Source organism: Limulus polyphemus, unplaced genomic scaffold, assembly GCF_000517525.1.
Source record: "Limulus polyphemus unplaced genomic scaffold, Limulus_polyphemus-2.1.2 Scaffold46, whole genome shotgun sequence".
Taxonomy (NCBI): Eukaryota; Metazoa; Arthropoda; class Merostomata; order Xiphosura; family Limulidae; genus Limulus; species Limulus polyphemus.
The window spans coordinates 538,720-557,946 of record NW_013665656.1 but is presented as its reverse complement, the minus strand read 5'-3'; the positions used below and the strand labels follow the sequence as shown (position 1 = coordinate 557,946).

The 19,227-nt window shown below is 34.4% G+C and overlaps 1 protein-coding gene across 2 annotated transcripts in view; it reads left to right on the top strand.

Moving 5' to 3' along the window:
- The first annotated feature begins 6,927 nt into the window (after positions 1–6,927).
- Positions 6,928–19,227, top strand: part of LOC106462557 — a 55,512-nt gene continuing 43,212 nt past the window's right edge. Inside the window, exon 1 of one of the 2 annotated variants that reach the window (XM_013922496.2) lies at positions 6,928–7,057. The gene's annotated coding sequence lies outside the window, so the exon portion shown is untranslated. Of the gene's footprint in view, positions 7,058–8,418; positions 8,475–19,227 lie in introns of those variants that run through there. The other variant, XM_022390092.1, reaches the window with a different exon arrangement.

Here is a 19,227-nt window from a genome sequence, read left to right as displayed (position 1 = left end):
TGGTCATGATTGTGAAATTATAGCTTGAGTAGTGAGGGTTTTCTATAGCTATGGCAGTTATTTTGGTGTAAAGTTAATAGTTTATAGAAAAAAATATTAATCACCAATGGTGTTCGAAGATTAGCAATCCTCCTTCACCCTGCACGAGGTTAAAGATTAAAAGTTCATAGAATGGTTATCGTTCTAATTGGGCGAAAAAATACTGGTGAACAGAGGCAGATTGTTCTTGCAGTAGGAACAAGTTGAAAACGATTGTTGACAAAGTATGAAACAAACCGAATCAAATGGGCCTTTACAGATGTTGGCGAAGATCAATGGACCCATATACCATGGCTGGGATCTATAGATCCAATGCCTAAGAATTTGGTGTGGGGGGGGACAGGAGTGCCCCGAGAAAACCCACTTTCACTAGCCGGGACCGAAAAAAAGCCCTGCTAGTGCCTGAGTGAACAGCTAGTGAAGAAATAAAGATTTGAAAAGAGACTGAAAGTGAAATACTTATACATAAAATATAATATTCTTACTTTTACAGATCATGGTGGTGTGATAGTGATATTTTGTATTATGTTGTATGGGGATAGATATTTGCACCGTGGTTTGGGGGGGTAGCGGCAATCTTATGAAATTCGGCTGTAAGTGAATTTCGATAGGTGGATCTTTGTAATGTTTAGCAGCAATTTTAGATATGCGTTCTTGTACTGTTTGTAGTGAGATGTGTTTTTCCGCGTAGCATGCCGATGTGTAGTGAGAGAGGCGGTGGGCAAGACGTATTACCCGGTTTTGATTCTTGTTACATGTTATCATTGAACCATAATCTATTAAAGGTCTGATAAATGTATGTTATTATCTGTAGTTTGCATCCGTGAGTGTGATGACTTATTTTGTGAAGGTATGCTATTCTGGTTTTATGTTTCTTTCTGATTTCCTTGATATGTGTGAGCCATGTTAGTTTAGGGTTGATAGTTATGCCTAAAATTTTGTACATTTAGAGAATATGATGGGGGTATTGTAAAGGTTTAGATTAGCTAACCTGTCACGCTTAAGTCTTTGATTTAGCCTTCGGAAAAGTATGATTGCTTTTGGTTGTTTAAAGTTAAGCACAAAGCTACACAATGGGCTATCTGTGCATTGCCCCACGAGCTTAAGACAGAACCCTGTGGTACACCTGTGTTAAACATGAAGGATTGTGAAAGTGACATGTTAATTTTCACTTGCGCGGATCTATTATCTAGGAAGTTAGATATCCATTTAGTGAATGTGATTGGTATTTTGTGCTTCATTAGTTTGTATTTGAGTCTGTTGTGCCAGACCGTGTCAAAAGCTTTTTGTACGTCCAGGAAGGTGACAATAGTGGCTTGTAACTTATCGAACCCAGTATATGTGGTTTATATTAATCGTTCGAGGTGGTCTGCAGTCTGTCTGTTTTTGCGTCCTGCGTTCTGAATGTGTGACAGTGTGTTATTTTTTCTAGCATCCATAGTAACCTTGTTGTTATAATTTACTCTAAATTTTTGCCTGTGCAGTTGATTAAGCTAATGGGCCTAAAGTCACTTGGATTTTTAGATCGTATTCTTTTTTTTAGGAATAACTGTGATAACAGCTGATTTCCATGCATTAGGGAGATAGCCAGAAAAATGGGGTAGCTTATATAAATTTCTGAGAGGTGTTAGAAGCTTGGGAAATGCATTTTTTTAAAACTATGTTGGGGATGTTGTCTTCGCCGGGAGCTTTGTTTTTGAGATTTTTCAGGTGGATTTTAACTTCGGATGTGGTTATAGGAATTGATATGTGGTGAACTGGGAGTTTGATTTTGGTGTATATTAACCGGGAAAGAGGTAGAAAAGAATTTTAGCGTTATCGCTAACAAAGGAGTTTATTTTCTCTTCCTGCCTATCGTTGAATCTAGTGTCCTGCGGGGTAAAAATAATGTTTCTTTGAAATAATGTGTGAATAAATCTGACTTTTGTTTATCGGGAGCGGCAGTGAAGTTTTCGTATGAGATATTGCCTGTTTCGTTGTTTTCTCGGCATATTCTTTTAAAATTTTTCTAAAAGGTGGATGGGTCAGGTTTAAGACTATCGAGTCTATTACAAAAGTTGTTCCAATTATAATTTTGTAGGATTTTAATTAACTTTTCTATTTTGTTCGTGACTGAGTTTATTTGAGATTTGGTAGCTGGGTTTCTAGTGTATATAAATTAGTTTCGAAGCTTACGTCTGAACAGAATGAATTTATATATTTCGGGTGTTAGAGACCAATGGTTAGGCGTGGTTTTAGTGTAATTTTTGGGGACTAACTTGCCTATAGTTCTGATTATGGCACTATTGTTCGATCTCGTCTTTGGAGTTAACAGACGTTACGGGTTCGTGTAAGCTTTTGTCTAAGTATTCGTTAAATGTGGACCAGTTAACTTTTTAAAGTTGGGTTGTTTTTGGGGTGCTGATCTTGGTTATTGGAGAATGTCCAGTTAGGATTACTGATTTGGAAGGAAAGAGTATTATGGTCTCCTCCGATATTTTCCTGTGCTTTAAAGTTGTTCGTAAGTGTACGATTTTTGGTGGGATAATGGCGAGGTCGATGATACTATGAGTTCCATTGTTATGTGTGTGGGTACGGGAGGTGTCGTTAATTACTATTAAGTTATGTGTTTGTGTAAAATTTGGCGATAATCCTGCCAGCAGTGTTTGTAGTAAAGCCTTGAAGTAAGGGGTGAGAAGCGTTAAGAATGATTACATTGTTAAATTTTGACATCATTGAGTTTAGAAAGGTGATGTCAGGTGTTGTTTGAGGTGACATGTAAATGGCTAGGAGGGTGATATCGGGTAGTGACGGGGTTTTCATTTTGCTTAGTATGTGTTCGTGATAAGTAGGTGTGTTATGGTCGATGAGTATTAGATCGAGGTTATTCTCGTATGACAGCACTATCCCTCTAGTATGTGTGCTTTTAACCTTAGAAATAATTTTGTAATTTGGAAGGCGGAAATTGGAGTTACTGTTTAATAGACTTTCGTTAATGGTTATCACCGAGGCATTAATATTATTAGATAAATCTAGTAATTCATATTTTTTATAGTTAAGACCGCCTCGAATATTAACACCAAGAAAGTCAAAGAATTGTGTGACTCACCTATGAACGATTGATCTGGAAACCTACTTAAAATTTGGTCGTTTAGTGATTCTCGTGTGATTCCTCGGACCTTGAGATGATGGCGGGCTGCGTTGCAAACGTTGATGAGGAATGTTGCTTTGTCGCCTGATGAGGGTTCAAATCACGTCTCTGATAGTTGTGATTTCTAACAATTCTAACAAACGACCAATCTCTTGTTGCTAGCAAAGTCTGTTTTTTTACACTGTTTTCTTCAACTTAGTCAAATTAGAAATTCAGTTTAATACCACATTACGGTTTCTACGATATCTCTAGTTATTTGTAGTTACCTGTATGGTAATTCCAGTGATCAGAGGACGCCACGTTTGATCAAGTAAATAAAAATTTATTGGGAACAATATTTATGCTTTAAGTTATGCTAAATCCTAATCGTAAAGTAATCACACAAAGGCAAGTCCCTTGGTCTTCAGCTTCTTCTGTATAACAGCACTGCTTATGGAGCTATGATCAATAGTAATCACACAAGGGCGAGTTCACAGGTCTTACAGCATCTTCTGTATAACAGCACTTGTTATGGAGCTATGATCAATAGTAATCACACAAGGGCGTGTACCCAGGTATTACAGCTTCTTCTGTATAACAGAACAGGTTATAGAGTTATGATCTATTGTTATCACATAAGAGCGAGTTCTTAGGTCTTACAGCTTCTTCTGTATAACAGCACTGGTTGTGGAGTTATGCTCTATTGTAATCACACAAGGGCGAGTACCTAGGTCTTACATCTTCTGCTGTATAACAGCACTGGTTATGGACTATTGCTTTGTGATGCATTTCCCACTGTAAGAGGCTTTTACACAATATACTAAGGTCAATGTTTTCATCTACTCTTTATGTTCTTTCCAAAGTCTATTAACTTTGTACGGACGATTCCAAAAGATAATATGAACAGCCTAAAGCCAGAGAAGCTCATAGAAGACGTCCGTGAGCGTAACAATTCCTATTCTTACTAGCATCTTGCGGAAAAACTGCCATATAATTTGAATAATTTGATTTCATGGCGCTATACCTTATTAGCAAAAAGAAACAGTCAAACAGTTAAAAACAATGTACAGAGCATATCGCAAGAGTGTTTTTCAAAGAATTTATGGGGATTTCAGGTTACATATATAACTGTAAGTTAAATACCCGGGGATAGTAGAGTAAAATGTCATGATAAACTCTGTATACTTTCAAACTCATGTCCTGCACCTCTATATCACAAGGAAAGTGTCATCTTTGAACGGATTGGAGTTTTGTTTTGGTTTATTTTCAATGGCAAACTATTTAACTTTCCCTATTATCTCCAGTGTAGCAGCTGTGGAATAAACTGTTTTATCTCTGCTGGAATCAGACATTCACTTGATTCATTGATACTATTCAACACTACAGACTGCTCTTTACAGAAAGTGTCAATTTTAAAAGCCACCTGCACTTCAAATCAACAAACTTTAATTCATTTACAACAAAACTGTCAGGATTTTTTAACCTGTATAATTATAGATCACGAGGATAGTCATGGTCAAGGTGGCTGGATATGCAAACGGTAACCATAGATCGCGAAGAATTCTTCATATTTTTCATCTGTGTAAACTTTGGAGTTCTATAGAGTTTGGGTCTATAACGTGTTTAGAGTCAAATCATGAAAGCTTTAACAAGTATAGTTATATTCAAATTCACATTATTACATTAATAATCCCGAAATAACAATGAAATATGAAATTATGATATGAACAACGTTAAATGACTAGTAATCATCAATTCAAATAGATATGACATCATTTGTCAAAAGATTATGTAATTAACATAACACCTTCTTCTAGTTAATCATAAAACAAATGTGACGTCAGTTTTAATTTCTGTATACAATGACATATATAGGCCTGCGTATATATTGTGCTGAAGACATCTTCATTTCGTCCTCAACTTATTCAGTATAGGATAGTAATAAATAGGGGTATATTTTGCTGATATTGTTCATTCTTAGCGAATACAATAATGTATATTATCAAGTACGAACCTTCCTAGACAACATTTCCTTTTTTTCCACGTATTAAAATCACAGCACCCTAAAAACTCTCGCTTAATTGCTTTTGAAACAAACATCTTGACTGACAGAAACTAAATTAAAAGGGTTGTTTATATACAACCTTTTGCAATTACTGTCAATCATATCCAACTTGATGTAAATCTTTTCAACAAGTGACCACGTTCTACACGTGAATTATTTGTGGTGTAAGCTATTATAACTGGTTAGTATTTCCTTGTATATTACAAAAATATATTTAACTGTTTTTAGTATTAACATAAAAGTAAACAGTTTTATATTTAAATTCGTTTAAAATTCACAACTTGTTCCATGGCCCGATGAGCTTGAGCTTTAGGTAAGTTATAATTCCAAAAGTGTGAATGGGTCCATACTATTTTTGTCTCTTAACTGCGTATCTCGTCACATGTATTTTTTTTTTACCAATTAATTTTAAACTTAACTTGATAACGTTAAGAAGGAGATATATTCTATCATCCTAAGAACACGAAAAAAAGTGACAAAAGAGACATGTAATCATGACATCTAAAAATCACATCACGAAAAAAGGTGACAAAAGAGCTTAGAGAAGATAACCACAATTGAAGTCAAGTTATTATTTTCTTAAAATTATATAAGTGATTTTTAGATATGGTGATTACATGTCTCTTTTTGTCACTTTTTTCGTGTTGTGATTTTAGATATCGCAGTTACAAGTCTCTTTATTAAAACACTTTGCTCACTTGTTGTCTCAAAATTTAATCACGCATGAAGTATTTTTCTGTCACTCCTGACCCCTGGTAGTTTAGCAGTAAGTCTGAGGGCTTATAACACTAAAAATTAGGTTTCGCGCATATAGCACATTGGGTAGCTTTGTGCTTAACAGTAAGCAACCAAAATATTACTTTTAGTGGTAACTATTGGAAGTAGACATTCTCTTTGCCTTATTTTCGTTTTTTGTTGTTGTTGTTTTTGCATTAGTTTATACATTTTATAACTTGACTATTATTGTTGTTTTCTTAGTGTAAAGCTACACAATGGGTTTATATAAACTCTGTCTACTGTGGGGAACTGAACCCCGAATTTTATATTTGTAATTCGTGAACTTACCGCTGACCCTCCCGGGGGAGAGGACTAATTTCAATATGTAATATTATTCCACATAACGTTATTCCTTTAAATATAGCACACAAGTAATTTTTCTATGAGATTTTCCTTATCAAATTAAACCTCACAAACTTCTAGCTTTTTATCTCTTGATAAGAATCATATAATAAAACAGCACATGTGACAAAAATGGCTTTCGGGAACAAGCTGGTGTAGAGAGTAGAAATGATGCATAATGCAGGAAGTGAAATGTTAATCATTCCAAAGACGTCTGTAAACTTTTATTATGTGAACCCTTGTTAGTGACAATTAAAACAGCTTATTTTATTGTAATCAAATTACAGAAGCTAAATGTATAGACATAAAACAGGCTTTTGGTGAAGATGAACATGTTGCTCCGATTAGTGCCTGTTACTGTAAATATTAACCACTGATAAAGATGCTTGGCGAGCAGAAGATAGTGAGAGAGAAGCATGCGTTTTGGCGCAACAGTTGTCGTCATAGGCCACACTGTGGCGGCGGAATAAATACTTGTGCTATAAATAACCACTTCCCCCGAGAGCAATCGGCTTGTTTACCATGAGCGTGCGCTTTAGCATTGGCTGAGTACAGACTTTCAGGGTAAATCAAAGGCATTTTTATGAGAATCGTACTCATGGGTTAGGAAATGTTTGGGTCTACTTGCTTTACTAAACCATAGGAAAGTATTTCTTTCCTGAGCTGGAGCAGCTGAAGTGATCGTAGTTTATGTTTCAGAAAAACAAACAAGTAGACAGTTAAAGGTAAGCCAACACTTTTGAGAGTACACTCGTTTAAACCTTAATAAAAATATTTCATATAAAAGCTTTCGCCCGTGATCTTATTTGTCTTTATAAACCTCATGAAGTTTGAAGGTGTTGATCATGTAAATATATATATATATATATATATTGGCGAATTACATGTAAAAATCAAGAGGGATTCAACTCAAACAAATAAACCTGTTAATGTTAACTTGTTAAGACAATTTGATATTTGGACCTTGAAAGACTCAATAAATTTTCTAAAGATCACTAAATAGAAAATGAAGACTAAGTATTATACAAACAAGTTATTGTTGTTTTGTAGATGCAAAACGTCGTCGGTTAAAAAAGCAGAAAATATGTAACTTCAGTCTCTTTAAAATTAAATATTTTAGCTTTATCATAAAAAAGGAATTATCTTCATAGCATAGTTCATAGTTTAAAATAGTGTAAAATATTTATAATAGCTAAATGAGCAAACTTTCCACAAGATATTTACGTTTGTGTATATGAATGAAACCTAACAATTTTAAGTCTGAAACTATTCCCCATACTCCTCCATGTTGTAAAGTATGTAATTGTCCAGACTGTAGAAAAATACGCGTCTACTTTCACTTCTGTTTTAAAAAATGTTCAGTCTTACTCTTTATTTATTGTACACGAAAATATAGTTATTTGAGGAGTAAATCTAAACATTATAAGTAATGTGAGGTCTCTAAATTTTTAACTGGCTTTTAAACAATTAATCAATCGCTTACTACAAAATGAACACTTTGGACTGCTTGCTGTTAGCAGAACGCTTACGAAACCTGGATGCGTGTGATGTACTAATATAAACAAAGAGGTAGGAAGAAATTTTTAAATCCCAAATCATTTTATAGTTGCTGTGATTCAGTCTACATTCATAGTGATCTTTAGTTGTTGAAAAACACTGTAGTAAAAAGTATAATGGGTTATGTGGTTCTAGGAGTTACAAATATTGTAAACTTTCATTGATTAATTCAGTAATATGTTGCTTCATTGTATGTTTATAGTGGTACATTACTTTAGAATAAGCTGCAGAAACATAAGTTAATTGTATTTTTACAGTAATATGACATTATACAATCCACTGTAAGTTTACATTGTGATAGTTACTGGAACCTCATTTGCCAGTTGTTGTTTTTTCTATAAAATTATAGATCTGATTTAACAGTGTCATCTGATAGAAAATTCTCGACAATCACTTAAAAACCGATAGACAGTTCAAACCCGTTATATAGATCTTGAGTTATCTCACATCCGGGTTGACAATACCAGCGTTATTGTGTGAAGCGCGATATTGTGGCAACAGGATGAGAACCATGGACCTTCGGATCCACACTTCGAACATTATAAGCTACTCCCAATCAACGTAGATAGGTAGTTGACAAGTGAAGTAAAGTATCAATTTTTTTAAAGTACTTAGTAATCATTCCATTGAAATTATAAATAATGCTACGTCCTAGAAAGATGGATAAGTCTTGTTTGTCTTTAGATAAACACAAAGCTTTACAATGGGCTATCTGTTTTGGCAAATTGACTTTACGAAAAAATCGAGGAACACATATAAAAGTAAACTCTCAATTAACCTAACAACTGCCTCAGGCGGTGGTTCATCAGCCGTAAGCCATTAGCAACAATGCTAATTTCCGCAGAAATAAGAGTACATAGCTCCAACCGGTTAGATCATTAATAAGAGTGCATAGCTCCAACCAGTTAGATCATTAATGAAAAACAAGTTCGGGAAGATTCGCAACATCTTCAGCCCGATCTAAAATTAAATGAATTATAATTAAGAAGTTAGTACACAAGATCACATACTAAGTTGCAATGATTTTCAAACGAGACAGTTCAATACTGTTAAATGAGATATGGAAGTTCGCCAAGTCATACCGCCAGCCCTTAAATCCATATTATCGAATCAAGTGTTCTGTCTCTTTTTAAAAAACAAATTCAATCGACAATTAAAATCTTCAAAGTTGTTTTAATCGATTAGTGTACTAAAACGTTAACTTTTAATCTGTATGTTAGACGTTTCGATATGCAGGGCTTTTGCTGAATATAATATTTAATTAAATAAGGTAGATTATTTTTAACTATTTTTCTTTAGTAATTGACATTGAAAGTGAACATTTCAATAGGACACACGTGTTTCACATTTCTCATTACGCCTGCGGAACCTTTTCAGGGTCTAATTACAACATAAAAAGCTTAATGATTTTTATCTACAGAATTAACATGAGCTTATGTAAGTGCATTAGTAAAAACGAAAACAGCTTAAGGTAATCTATGTGCTACCTGAAGCCAAGGAAGTTTTTTCAGAAACTCTTCCCAGGAATCGGGAAGCGTTTATATGGATGTAACTCAACCATAGACTAAATGTTTTTGCAATTCTATTTTATTTGTCTCACAGTTTTTTCTTTATCTTTGAATCGTTTAAGACTAATTTTTTAAGGTTCTCCATGATCAGCTCATAGTTTGTTTCAGAGTCATCCAAATTGATAACATTCCTGTTAATAAAATGTTTGCGGCCGTTTTCAAGCAGAAATGTTTCAAGTCCTTTGAAGCACAACAAATAATGATTGTTGTTTCGAAGCGTAAATAAAAATTTCAACGGTGTTGTAGAAAAATTGTTTTAAAAATTAACGATTTATAAATCACTTTAGGTCATTCAGTTATTTATTGTCATATTGAAATGAATTGTCTAAAATATATAGTTATAACATTTATTTTACCCTCAGTGATAGAAACTATTAATAAAAATGCTGAGAAATGTCTTAGAATCAGTGACGTATACATTATGAAAAACAAATCGGAATGAAAGCACTTTAGCACTGCACGTGTTAATATTTTCATAACACAGCTCATCGTCATGACAACAGCTTAGTAATGTATTAATGTTATGGACACATGTTAAAGTATCACAATATCAAGTTTATTTTTATACAAACTTTATACAGACGAATCAAACTAAATATCACTGAATTAGAGTGAAATACATATAATTTGATATTGTTTTACGTTTTTGTATATTACATTTGTCATCCAATATATATATATATATATAAATGCTTTCGTAATTGATCGTGCACAAGTATATAAACGTTTGCCCCCCAGTGGCACAGCGGTATGTCTGCGGATTTACAACGCTAGAAACAGAGTTTCGATACCCGTGGTGGGGAGAACACAGATAGTCCATTGTGTTGCTTGTGCTTAACTTCAAACCAACAAATAAACGTTTATATATATTATATGTATATTATATTATAGATATATATAGATATCTCCAAGCTTAGACGTGCTACACGTGAAGCAAATATTTCTCGCCCCGTTTTAAATACCCTATACATACACTTTGCTAATTGCATGAGAATGCCCCCCCCCCTAGTTTTAGGTTAGCCAATGGAGGTTAATTTTGTATTTGTATTTCCTCCTTTGGTTACCGGTCGTTATTTTCCTTTTATTTAGGCAGTAAACTTAAATAAAGACAGCGAAATATGTTAGACATAAATGTTCTCCGGGGGAGGGGGGGGCTGTTTATAAGTTTATAAACTTACAATACTAAAATCCGGGGTTCGATTCCCCGTGGAGGACAAAGCGCAAATAGTCCCCTGTGTGGCTTTGACCTGAAAACAACAATATAGTACATTTTTATGAAGCTGATGTCAATATTAATGTTTTATACATTTCACATATTTACGACCAGTCAACAACACATACAGAGCTTCTTATACTACGATTTTAACGTTTCCATGTACTGCAATATTCAGTTCTGAATGTTTTGTAGCATACAACCAATATTACAGGAAACTAGCAACACGAGTAATATATATATATATATATATCAGTGTGTGTGTGTGTGTAAGATGGGGGGGGAGTTGAAGATCATAAATAATTCTACTGAAAATACAATCCTGTAATACCTTTCCTATTTTAGAAGAATTAGATAATTCGGACATAAATAACAACAGTCAGAATCAAAACTAAATTAAACATATTTAATACATTTTAATTTTAAGGAATTTTGAGCTATAAGATAGGTTCACGAGGAATGAAACCCGACTTGCCGTGGCGGTAGATCGGTATTAAACCGATTAAGCTAAAACTATATATGTATATACTTTATGTATTGGTTTGTCTTGTTCTTATCTTTACAGCTGCATGAGGAAAGTATGCTCTTCTTCTGTACTGTTTGTTTTGTTTTGTTTTTTTTTAATTTCGCGCAAAGCTTTAATATTATTAAAGTTAATAAATAAGAAATAAACGTTTTCGTTATTATTAAGTGGACTGGACTTTACATTATATCCTTTCTAACGAATAATCCAAAATAACCCGCCCAAAAATAGGAGCCGTTACAAAATTTATGTCAGAAGAAAGATTATTTTGGTAAAATTAGAATAAAGCTAGAGGGACACTCAGTAGAGCGCATACGTCCGCCACGCAGCGTTGATCATATTCCAACCTAAAAAAAGAAACGAAAATATGCCTGTATGTCCATCGTTATCAACGGACACGGCTCATTTTTGGCAGGACAATGAGAAATAATATTCTACATATGTCCACCATGTTTCAACAAAATCAGATCATTTTTGATTGAGTTACAGAACAAAAATAGTGTGAAAATCGATGTTAATAGATAGGGATTTTGTTTATTTTTGTGGCCTGGCTGTGACCTTGACCTTTGTCATTGATCTTCCAAAAACTAATAAATTCTAAGTTGGGTTATAGTCCAAACTTATACTAACTTTCGTCCAAATCCATTCAGCCGTTTTTGATAAATCTTGCTGACAAACACACATATAGGGGTGAAAACATAACTTCCGTCACCTTTAAGATGACGGCACGTGCTTGAAGGGAGATTAAAATGTTATTGTAAATGATGAAACAATAGAAATAAGGTCATGAAGAAAGAGATGGTAAACTAAAAGAAGATCAAAAGATAAGTACAATACTAAGAAAGAAACGGAAATTTAATAGAGGGATTACAAGAACGAGATGTTAGGCTTATAGAAGAATTGTGAATCCAGTTCAGTTTGTTCAAAAACAAATAAAAAAATTTCATACTTCAATTTAAATAGCCATAGAACATGTATAGACAGAAACTGATAAAGCCATAGTAAGTGCGCGCAGGAGTTATAACAAAAAGAGTGATGACGTACAAAAGGATTATAAGAAGGTCATAGAAAATGTATGAAAGGACATTAAGTTAACTCTAAGATAAAATATCTAAAACATGTGCAAAGAAGAGGAGGGCCTGGGGACTTGAACCCTTTATGTAGCCATAATGTTTTTAAATTTATTGCAAAATAATATATGTAATAGGAAAAGTCTTATTTAGATAGCTAAATAATACAAGTCTTTGATTTGAATTACTTTAAAATAAGGAGAAATATTTGTTTGCTATTTGCTCAGTAACCATTAGAATATACGTGTAAGACATTTATAAACTATAATATATCATTTAGAAATTAATAAATTGGAAGTGAGCCCCCTCTATAAAAAAATCTTGGTTGTGTATATATAATGAACTGGTAAAGGCAAAGATCAAACCAGCCATACTTCTCTCTGCGTTTGCTCAAGAATTTCAACCTCAAACATCATTAACTATGCCATATCGAAAAGGAGTACTCATCTGGTCTGCACCTGTTACAAGTACTATTTCGTCCTAGGATCGCAGAGCCTACCTGGACTACTCCAGCTACAATACTACTTCATCAAGTTACGGAATTTAGTAGGTAAGTTCGACAACATCATCCATTTGGAAACCAACAGAATATGGTGGATCGGTATTATTAGAAGCATATCTAATACAGTTTGAAATAATTTCCAAAGTGAATGAATGAAATAGCAAGCAACCAGCAATTCATCTTACTGCATTTAAAAGGCCCATCTTTAACAACATTAAGCTACCTTCAACAGAGCTTAAAACTACCATGCAAACATATTTGGAGTGTTAAATGAGAAGGACGTTTCTAAAACAAAGTTTAAGAGCAGAGTGAATACAGAGGAAGAGGCTTTAGCAAAATTAATTGATGATGTGGAAAGGCTTTCCTAATTATCTTATCCAGATGCTTCAAGTGAAATGATGAATTTGTTGGCACATGATCAATTCAGAGCTGATATAGTGGGTTGGATATGCGAAATAGGCTAAACAAAGTAGGGTTTAAAGGAAAGGTGTCCAGTGGATACTGGAACTCGATTCAGTTAAAGTTGCAGATAAACGGTTAAAAGCAAGATCCACGAATTATGGGATCCTGCTTGAAGTTTAGAAAAATCAAAGGATTAATTAGATAGCTGAAAGAAGTAAACCATAGTGTTTCTCTGTAAGTTCAAAGGAGATACTGCTAGAAACTACAAACAAAAGTCTGTAAAAAATAAATATTGCTCTCAAAGGATTATAAAAAAAATGGAGTTGCTATAAATGTTGAAAACAATGGACGTTACGGTTAAGACTGTGATGAATCAATAAATGATAAACCATGGAGGAGATACCCTAATAATAAGAGCTCATCCAGACAAAAGGAACAGGAACTGACCGGGCTCAAGAAAGGAAGTTCAGCTGAAAATATTTCACCTGCCCCAGTTGAGATAAGACATTGATTATTTAAAGAAACCGATTCACGAGTCAATTGGGTTCATTAGTAGGAAACCTTGTAGCATATTGATTGACGCTGGTTCCACAGCTAACACTGTTTGACCCGACTTGCTAATGAAAAGTGAGGAATTTCTTTCAGAAATAAAACAGGTATTCATAAAGTTCCAGTAAGAGGAAAATTGGAAATCTCCATCACTGTGGAAAGCTTCTCTGCACAACATGATGTGTGGGTAATTGGCATAGAAGAAAGGTGTATATATATATATACTGGGAATAATCTTCATGCGAAAACATAAACGTGACGTTAAATTAATTTGGAATAGTTTTATAGTCTATGACCAGCAAATCCCGGTATACAATATAATAATTACACCAACAGAGGTTGGACTTTCAGTAATAGCAAGAAAACTACAAAATAACAAAAATATCCAATTTGAAGTGCAACAGAGCAGAATCTATTAAAAAAAAACGTGGCCCAAACCAAATGTCATCCATCACAATCTTCTTTGGAAGCACATCGGAAGAGAATGGTCAAATGGTTAGCTTCAGAGAAAAACTTTACTAAAAGTAAGTCAACCCAAATCTATGAAAAAGAACATATAGTGAGAATCACAAGACGATTTTTCTCGTTGACTATTACTTTTGTTAATGAAAAAAAAAGAAAAAACTAGACAGATTCAAAATAATTTTATTTCCTATTCAGTATTTGATTTTCTTCGTAGATCTTGGAAATGATTGAAAATATGAAAGTTTGTTTGTAGTTAAGCGCGAAGCTACACAAATCGGCCATCTGTGCTGTGCCCGCCACGGGTATCGGAACTCAATTTTTAGCGTTATAAGTCTGCATACTGACCGCTAAGCCACTAGGGGCTTATAAAAGTGCTCAAAATTAAGAAGGATAAACAGGTTTCTGTACAAACTAGTATTTTCAGTCTGAATGATCCCTAATTTTACTTTGGATAAAAGACCAGATGGAAGGTAGCCAGTTAGCAACACCCACCACGATAACGGTTTTGTCCGACTCTTTGAACAGAATAACACGACTGACTGCCACTTTTATAATGTACTCACTGTTGATAAGTGTGGAGTGTTGTAGTATTCTGGTTCACTGATGTCCGACAGATAAGTTCAAGTATGTGAAGAATACAGATTTGGAAATACTATGCAGAGAATTGTAATGAACTTGTACAGCAAAAGAAAAGCAAGCAAACACAAATGAATAAACAATTCAAAATCTTTGTTCACAAGAAGAATTATCGTAGTTTACCCACTTCTTTTCCACAGAGTGATTTCAACTGGTTGTTGGGTAGGAAAGGTTTCCCAAAAAACGTTCGTACTATACAAAGACAAGATAAAGAATAATGTAATACAGCATTATCAAGTCAGACAAAGAACCCTGTAATGGTATCTCACAATCCTTAGTTTACTTATGTTAACGTCTGTTCAAATGTAATATAATGCAGTGAAGGAATTCCCAACTCATACTAACTTGAACAAATATATGGGCCATCTCTTGAAATTGACACAGACACATGGTCCCAGTGGTACAAGCTTTCACGAAATACCCATTACTTTATGTAGCTTTTACCTAAGTAAAAGGTTTAATTATTACATAAATATGTTTTGCTACAAATATATTCTAAGAAAGTTATGGAAGGATGAAATTAACAGTTACTATAACTGCAACAGCGTGTTTAATAAGACTACGTCTCGAACTCCAGACCATTCCATCCATAAACCGACACACTAACCATTAAACCACGCCCTAATGTTTGGGATTTTTCAAGCCTTTAATTAAACCAAATAACAACAATAACTATTAATTAGAGTAGAACAGTTCAAGTATTTCGAGGTTTTGAATATTAGTACTTTAAGTTGAATCCCATAGTTTGTTTGATATACCAGTTTCAATGTTGAATGTTAGTAAATTTTGAATTTGTTATTGAAAGATCAAAAATATATTTTTTTTTAATTCTATGGATCTCCATTTGAAATATCACAAACATTTTCGTTTGTTACAAGATTATAATCCTTGGTTCTGGTTGTATATTGACATTTTTCTATTGGTAACAAATTAATCGGATTGTACTTATTTCATTCTGCTAAAGAGGGCGTTGAATTTGTATTAGCATTACATTTCTTTATTTTGTATAAGGCTAATAAAGCCTTAAGAAGAGGAAATTTTAGACCGCCAAAACCATACCTAAATATGTATCACATTCCCACGCGATTACTTAAAACGTCTTTCACTAAGAAATAAGAATAATGAAAATAAACTTAAGTGATTTTAATGGATCGTGGAGTTACCTGATGGAAAAAAAGGAACCTAAACCATTATAACGCCCCCACGGCTGAAAGGGCGAGCCTGTTTGGTGGGATGGGGATTTGAATCCACGACCCTCAAATTGCGAGTCGAGCACCCTAACCACCTAGCCACGCCAAGCCGTGCTCCTAGAACCAACATTTGTGCTGCGTGAGAAAAGTTCCTAAAGATTTGTGGACAACAAGAGTTAGTTGTAAGCTTAACTGTCGCCAGTTGACAACATTTAACAGTGTGTATCATCTCTGATTAAGAATTACATGTAATTTCTCAGCCAAATACTTCTTCATTTCTTTCTAATTTGTATCATTGTAATCCTAACCAACGTGCAGAGGACATTAAAAGGTTAGGGACTCATTGATAAAAAAAGGTACTTTTTTCGGGAGGGGGTGGGGTGTTAGAGGAGACTGTGGGTTATCTCTGGTACACATAGGGTAATCAGACGTGTCTCTTAGTAGATGTGGATATTTTTTATAACTGAGAAAAAGGGCACTTTGGGGACATAAGAGCAGAAAGGCAGGGGCTTGAGCCCACCCAATCACCTTCCTGTGCGCGTCAGTTTGTTTGGAATTTCGCGCAAAGTTTCACGAGGACTATCTGCACTATCCGTCCCTAATTTAGCAGTGAAAGACTAGAGGGAAGGCAGTTAGACATCACCACTCACCGCTAACTCTTGGACTACTCTACTATCAACGAATAGTGGGATTGATTGCCAAAACAATTTAGCAGCACAGTAGTTTTTTTTTTTAATTATGTAAAAATAATTTGCCTCATTTGCAATTAATTAAAAAAGGAGGTAAATGGATAATATAAAAGCTCGTGCTATACATTTTATGGATGGAAAAAAGGTACCTCTCTCCAAAACAATCACCAAACACCATATATACTCAGTGTTGTGTCAAATGCCAATATAATGTTTTAGAGAGTTTATAAAAACAAAGCTCGCCTAACATTAAACTTTTGTATATGAAATAAAAGTATTAAATTTGTAGAAATCGCATAACCGAAAACCAATAAAATACTCCCCAGTAGCACAGCGGTATTTCTGCGTTAGAAACCGGATTTCGATACCCATGGTAGGAAGAGCACAGATAACCAATTTGCGTAGCTTTGTGCTTAACTTCATACAAATAAACAAACAAACAAAAAAGAATGCAGCATTACAGCTAAAATAAAAGCGCGTGGCTAGAACCTGATGTTAGTTGCTATCCACTCAAAATTAGGGATGGTTATACCTGAACCATAGGGGCCTGAGAGTTGGTCATTTTGTTCATTGTGTGCATTAGGCGTCGTTCGGATGGATATATATATATGTATTGTTATTATGTTACTGCTGTAGGATGCATCTAGTTCCTGCGCATTTAATTTTATCTTTCTCGATTTATTAGAAAATTCTATCAAACCAAGTCATTTAATCTAGAAAATGCATACTTTTCAACAGCGCTCAGGTGAAATAAATTAATAATGTTTCTTCTTCAAATGACCTGATGGTTAGGGCACTCGACTTGCGCTCTTGGTGTCATAGGTTCGAATTCCATCACCAAACATGCTCCCCCTTTCACCAATGGGGCATTTTAACGTGACGGTCCATCCCACTATTCGATTACAGTAGCCCAAGAGATGGCGGTAGAGGTGGTGTTGAATAGCTGCCTTCCCTCTAGTCTATGTCTTCTAAATTAGGGACGACTAACGCAGATGTCCATGGAGTAACTTTGGGCGAAACTTAACAAACAAACAAGCAAACAAAACCGTTTTTATCTTGTTCCTTCTCCTTAGATGTAAAATCTACTACCAAAACTAGTCAAGTTCAGAAGATTGTAGCGAGACAAAAATATAACATATCTTATGCATTATACTCTTTCTTTCTCCTAGCAGTTGGGAATATCATAGAAAAAGGTATAAAAAAACAACCTCTTGAGGCTGGAGAATCAGCTTCAAAATCATTGTTTTGTCGCGGTGAATACACACGTTTTAAACAACTCCAAACTTTGTGATGAAGAAAAGCGATATATGTAGGAGTAAATGTTCACAATACAAACATATCTTGAAACAAAACCACGACCACGCTTCAGAACTGCACGAGGTCACGTCTCATTCGTAATTATAAAATGTTTCCAGTTATAAGCGGAGAAAAAATTTGAAATGTCACTTTAGGAGTCCAAAAATCAAATCAAGATATATATATACACAGGCACATTGAGAATTACTATTTTGACCAGTAAAGAAACTTTAAAAATTCTCAAGAGTCAAAAACTTTGCATGTCTTGTGCTGAACGACAATTTACACGTTCTTGCTAATGTTCGTTAAATCCGCAGAAATTGAGAACGTTCTTAAACCCCTTTATCTTCCATTAGAGAGCCCCAATTTGATATTTCCAAAATCTGAATTTAGTTTGTTTTCAATAATTCTTTGCATATTTTCAGTGAAACTCAGAGTCACCCAAACTCCTTTATTCCCAATGTTTAAGGCCCCTGACGACTATTTTGAGTTTTTGTTTTCGAAACTTTTGTTCTCATTTTATAGCCTATCGAATCAATAGCCTACACGCCAAATTTCAAGTCTTTCTGTCAAAAATTATGTTTGTTGTTTGTTGTTAAGCACAAAGCTACACAATGGTGGGCTATCTGTGTTGTGCCCACCACGGGTATCGAAACCCAGTTTTTAGTGTTGTAAGCCCTCAAACTTACCGCTGAGCCACTGGAGGGAAAAAATTGTAAGGATTCAAAAATCAAGTAAACATGAAACATAAATATATACATAGGTTCAATTGAGAAGTAGTATATATAACAGAATATATATGACATTAACATTCATACTTGGGGCTAGGCCTACGCAAAACTGTTAACAAAAAGGTGGGAATATTGACTTGAAAGAAGTGACTGTCTTACTAACCTGTATGTTTTTTATATGCGTGGAACTATATTTGAATATATGTTAGGTTCGTTTGATGAAAAAATAAAATGTACTAATGTTACTACACATTTATAATTTTCTTATATAACATAAAACATTTAACACATGTATGATCTTTTTTTTCTCTCTCTTAGAGTTTTGAGTTCAGTTTGTTTTTAAATTATCATCTGGCATCAATGCTTACTAGAGGCAGATTGAATCTTTAACTTAGGATCTAAAATAACAAAAGGGAAAAACTAACGTTTGATTGAAAATGGGATGTTTGTTTATATCTATCACTGGAGTTGCGTGCGTGAGAGTAATGTCATTGATATATTTTC